This window comes from Rhinolophus sinicus, linkage group LG05 (genome assembly GCF_036562045.2).
Source record: "Rhinolophus sinicus isolate RSC01 linkage group LG05, ASM3656204v1, whole genome shotgun sequence".
NCBI classification, from domain to species: domain Eukaryota; kingdom Metazoa; phylum Chordata; class Mammalia; order Chiroptera; family Rhinolophidae; genus Rhinolophus; species Rhinolophus sinicus.
The window spans coordinates 136,476,840-136,482,839 of NC_133755.1; the positions used below are offsets into that span (position 1 = coordinate 136,476,840).

The 6,000-nt window shown below is 42.4% G+C and overlaps 1 protein-coding gene across 2 annotated transcripts in view; it reads right to left on the minus strand.

Moving 5' to 3' along the window:
* The window catches only part of ATG5 (autophagy related 5), a 112,512-nt gene extending 109,846 nt beyond the window's left edge, over window positions 1-2,666 (minus strand). The window contains exon 1 of one of the 2 annotated variants that reach the window (XM_019735038.2): window positions 2,392-2,666. The gene's annotated coding sequence lies outside the window, so the exon portion shown is untranslated. The remainder of the gene's footprint in view (window positions 1-2,391) is intronic. The other variant, XM_019735039.2, reaches the window with a different exon arrangement.
* Window positions 2,667-6,000: the final 3,334 nt, after the last annotated feature.

Genomic DNA, 6,000 nt, shown 5'->3' on the forward strand with positions numbered 1-6,000 from the left:
AACAGTCCCTTTCACACTACAAACCGAGAAAGGCTAACCTATTACCCAAAGCTATTTTGCTGACAAAATTCCCAACTACCTAGAAATTATTCAATATCAAATGCCTACTAGTAGGAAACTTGTAAACATCATAATCTGTGCTGGCTGGTATCCCTTTAAAATCTTGAACACTAACTTCAAAAGTGGGCCCTGAATACTGCCCAGTGTTCCTACATTTCCCTAGTCCATTTATTCTATTCTCCCACTGTCCTAAATCACCATTTCATACCTTCTCTCTTCAAATTTTCACATTTCCTTCCTCACTCACTCTCAGCTAAGTACCTGGCTTTCTGTTTCCTTCTAGTCCTAAATAAGTGGTTCTCAACAAGGGTTTTAGTAAACAGCCCCATCCCTTCCCTGGGGGATAGTTGTAAATCCCACCAACCTCCAAATGTTGTGTGCGCCAAGGCTCAGTCCTTGAACTGTGCCTTTGGACGTATCTCCAGGCTTCAAATATCATTTATACATTAACAATTTCCACATTTATATCTTCAGCCCAGACTTCTCTTCTGAGTCTAGTTTCATATATACTACTCTGTATTGACATTTCATTGTAAAATTTAGCATGTTGCAAAACTGAATGATTTCAGACCTTCCTTCCTCCTCTCCCTATTACTCTGTGGTATTCCCCTAGTCACTAAGTGGTAACTCTGTTCTTTTGTGGATCACGACATAAACCTTGGAGTCATCCTTGATCCGTCTTCATACCTCATGGCTCTAGCTTAGACACAAATAAAAAAATCCGCCATTTCTCCCCACCTTCACTATTACTACTAATCCAAGTCACCATGACCTTTAACCTAGATAAATGCAATGGCCTACTACTGATAAGTCGGTCTCATTTCTGCCTTTGCTGCACAGACAACACAGCAATCAGAAAGATCCTTTTAAACTCAAGTCAGATCAGTTTACTCTCATTCAAAGTAAAACCTGAAGTTCTTACAAAGTCCTACAAGGCTCTATATGACCTGGCCCCATTCTGACCTGGTTCTTTGCTTCCCTCCTTCCTTGTTCACTCCAACCCAACTAGCTTGTATACTCCCGACTCAGGGACTTGGTGGTTGTTCTGATGCTTTTTCCATCACATCCATATGGCACCCTTTTTTTTTTTTTATCACTTTTAGGTCTCTGCTCAAATATCATCCAAGACCACTACTGCAATGTCCTATGCATGCCACCACATACCCCATTCTCCTTCACTGCTTTATTTTTTTCTCTGTAGCACTTCTCACCTGATATATATCTTAGTTAATTTTTATACTGTCTTCCACCCTGCCCTCGCGGTGAATTTCATGATGGCAGGGATTTTTATTGTTTTGATCAGTTTTGTTTACTTTTTGCTCCGTGCCTGGTACATAACAGGCACTCAGTATTTGTTAATAAAGCTAATCTACACCTGAAGTGTAAACATTATTCTAAAATCTTATACCCATATAGTAAGTACCATTCTGTTTATCTTTCTCCAGTTTTAACCAACATACCTTTGAGGATCAAAGCACATGCTTAACTCTAGTGTAAAAATCTAAGATTCCCCTCACCTACTACCCTCAGCTCCATACCTTTACTTTCAAATTCAAAATTCAACCAACAAGTCCCTTTATGGAAATCACAAACAATTCAGTTCAGATCAAAGTCCCCCATAGTCCCCCAAATTCTGAGATTTATCAAGTGAATTCTGGAAGGCCTTGGAAGTTCAGTGCTGTTTTGAGCCTTCAGCGCTGGTGGATTGATTCTTGAAGCCCTGATGTGCCTCCCCACCCCTCAGAAAAATCAAGAACCAATCCGGTTTCCCTAGGTTCCTCAAGTTCAGGTATGATCTGAAAATAATCCAAAGTATAAAGCGTGTGAAAAATGCTTTGCCAACAGAAAATAGCTTTGTTAGCATTAAATATTATTATTATTAAAACGAGACTTAATGCCGTTGAGATAAATTGGAGGAAGTCCCCACCAAACTCGGATAGAACTGGACTGCCTGTGAAATAATTATGATTTAAATAACTGTTGCACGGAAAATGCAGGTTCTGTACTAAACTCTAGACCCTGCGATAAGACGTGGGCTTCCTACCTCGGTAAGGAATAGACGGGGTCCCCGAGAGAACGCAAAGGCTACATAAACCCGGCGACCGGCCGAAGGGCTCCGGGGGCGACGTCTGGCCAGCCCCACCTCCCCCGGAGGAAGCTCTTCACCCGCCACTGCCGCCCCGGGGAGCGCTCCTCCAGCCAGCCGCTCGCCCCTCCTTCTTACCACACCTACCTGGCATCTCCCCAGCCCTCCACCTTCGGGCATTTCTTCACTCTGGGGACACACACACACACACACACACACGCACGCACACCCCACCCGCCCCCTACCAGAAGCGCCGGCTCCTCCTCCGGCTTCCAGCACCGGCAAAGAAGATACGGTCCCGGGCTCTGGCGAGGCGTCGGCGCAGGGTGTTTGCTTGACACACAGTCCCGCAGAGGCGCGCGAGCCAGTAGTCCCCAGAGCCGGCGCAGCCGCAGAAGGCACCGGCGCGGTGGTCGGAGCCGAGCCCTGCTGCACTTCCGCCCTCCGTTATCCAGCCAACACAACCCGCAGCGCAGTGGAACCGTAGAAGCCCACCCCAAGTCCAGTCACCCCGGCGCCCGGAGATGACGTCACGGGACCCCACGTGGCCCGCACTCCGCCCTCCGAGTTTGGCCCAACCCCGCGAGGAGGCCGGAGGCGTGCTTTGAGCATGCGCAGAGGGAGGGGAACGCTTGAATGTGGGGTCAGACTCCTGGCAAATTCACAATTTGTACTCTTTTAACACAGTCTCGCACCTTCGGCATAGTCACTGGTGTTTGGGAAGGTTAACGTAACAGTTATATAAGCGCAGAGAGCTTTAAAAATACTGAGACACTGCTTCAGCATCTTGATTGCTGCATCCCTCTCCTACCTTCATAGAATAATATTAATAAGACATTGATTTTCAAAGTGTTTTTATATCTATTTTCTCGTTTGATCTTCTCAACTTTGTCAGAGCCACAGCAGAGATTAAAAGCTGCATTTAACACAAGACTAAAATACAAAATCCTGGAGTCCTGCAACCCATCCAATAGTGCATATCTATACCTTTTAATTTGTGAAAATAGCAAGCAATTAATAAATTTACTCCAAAAGAGTGTTCTAATTGATCTCTCCAGAGCCCTTTCCAGGCATTTAACGTTTTTCTCTTAATTATGCTTACCATACAACATGATGCTATAGCTAAGTAAATACTATCTTGACACTCAAAATAGGTTCTTTTAAAAAGAAGACGCTCCTTGGAGGTTGACTAATCCAATGGTTTTCAAATGGTGAATCACAATCTAACGGTGGGTCATTAGATGGTCATCAAATCAAGTTAGGTCATGACTAGTACTTTTTAAAGGAAATAAAATAGGAAATATTGTCATGCTTCACACATGTTCAGGGTAAATATTGTTTCCTGAAATTATCACTTCGGTGTGTATACACTGGATTGGAATGTGAAATACATTTCTGGGTTTGGGCAGCAGTCAAAAAAGTTTGGAAGTCACAGTCTGGTTCACTCCACCTACTCAATGCAGAAATCTCCTCTTACAGCATCCCCAACAGATAGCTATTAGCCTCTTTAAGGAAAATCTCTTGGCGTTAAGATGCCCCACCTTCCCAAAGGGAGCCAAAACTATATGGAATTTACTCTAAAATGTATCCCTAAAATTAGATGGATGGATAGAGGGATGGATAGATGGATAAATGTGATCATGCAAGTACAGTAACATGTTAATGGTAGAATCTAGTTGGTGAGTAAATGGGCACTCACTTTAAAATTTTTTCTAATTTACTGTATGTTTTAAAATTTTTTCTAATAAAATATTGGGAGGGAAACTATGTATGGAGAACCTAATAGGAAGAAAGTGATTATATTGAGCTAAAATCCAGCTTCTCGTAACTTTTAAGAATTGACCCCTTTCTTCGTTTTCTCCCTTGCTCCTCTCCTATCTGGAGAGGCTACAACCTACAGTAGAAATATTTAACCCCTGTTTTAATAGATGGTACTTCAGGTATGAAAAAATAGCTCTTGTGCCCCATCATCCACTCAGGGATAAGTTTTTTCAACCATTCTTCACATGACATATCTCTCCTTTGGATATGGTCTAGTTATCAGCGTCCCTATTAAATAGCTGTGCTCTTTCCCTTCTCATGATTATGCTCCTTGGGCAAAAATTGGGAAATAAGAATTCTGTATTTGTTCTCTGTCGTTTCCAATTGTTAACATTATGTTTTCTCTCTCAATCAGTGGCAATGCATCTTTTAATTTATTTTTCTATGACAAGAACTTTTGAAGAACTCCTTTTGATTGGCCTTACCATTTCCCCCAAGCCTCAACTCATTCTGCGTGACTCTCAGGCAGCTATTTGACATATGTGAACTGGCTTATAAAGTCCTCCTTTCACCAAACGTCAAATACATCTTCTAAAATTCTGGGTTCAAAGGAGAGACTCCAGAAAAGCCTCTGTTAATAATAGGCTTTCTTTTCTTCTCACTGTAATAGTTTGCAGTTGTAAGGTCTGGCTTTTATTTTTGCATGCCTCACAACTTGTAAGACTCAAAGCCATAGGATCATAACTTTCATTGTTTTATATTTACTTAAATCTGCTTTCCTAAATTCTAAGATGTCTCTATTACTCCCATGAACTCTGACATGCCATTGCTTCCTGACACCCAGGTCCCACCTACTCTCTTTTCTCTCCAACCTGCTAGAGTTTCAGAGGATGAGTTAAGCTAGTTTAATTCTTCTGCTTCAGCTCTAGCTCCTCTGACTGCACTCCAACCAATTAACCTGTCTCCTCATTTCCCCTCACTCCTGGTTTCTTCCTTCGGCCTATAGACAGGCTCAAATGTAATCCCATTTTATTAAAATCCTTCATCACTTCTTACCTAAATTATTAGGATAGTCTCCTAACTGGTCTTCCTACTCTAATCTTGCTCCACTTGCCCCAGGGACCATCTATATTTGACTTTAATTTCAATCAGAGTGGATTATCTAAAATGCACTCTAACCATTCCATTCTGATACTTAAGACCTTTTAGTGATTCCTTCTGGGCAAATTCCTAGTTTCTTAGCATGATCAACTGGTTCCTTCTTTCCGTCTAAAGCCTCATTTCCCGCTACTCCCTGCCTTGCACTTCAAATTCCAGTAGAATCAAATGTTTTGTAGTTCTAGGCACTCAGGCTATGTCATGTATGTATGCTGTTGTTCCTGCTGCCCAAAATGCTATACCCACCAGACTCATTGCTACATACCTTCTTCCCCACTTGGTATACACCGCTTGTTCTCCAAGACTCAGTTCAGGTGTTAGAAAGCTTTCCCTGATCCACCCAGTTTGTGTTAGTTGCTCTTCATAGTTTCCTCAATCACTTTTTGAATCCTCAATGCCAGCATAATGCCTGGCATTCAATAAAAGCAATAAACTAAGCTGAACATGAGCTTTCTTCCATGAGTCCCATGATTTTCACCTTACGAACTAAATTCTTCCTCAAAGCTTAGAGTAGTGGCTTCCTTTATTACTTCACCAATTTCAAAATTATCAGCAAGGAAAGTTGAAAGTGAGGTACACTGCCATTAGCAGTGTCGTGCAGTCACCTGGCTGTCAAGGGCCTCCACCACTACTTGATTCTGTTTCAGAGCCAGTTTTGTGATCTGCATGGGAGGCATCGTTGCTTCTTCCATCTGGCTATGCACTCTGCAGTGTATTCCCAGAATACAACGACATTTCTGCTCTTCAATCCTTTTATCCTTATTCAAAAGACTCCTCCCAGATGATGCTAGAATGGAAACTCCTAGAATGCAGGTTGAATTCCTATATATGAAAGACTACAAACTGGGCTTTCACGGGCTAGAACTGGATCACTAGTATGATGTTGTAATGCACTCAAACCTACTTTGGAACACACACACTGTCATATTTTGCCC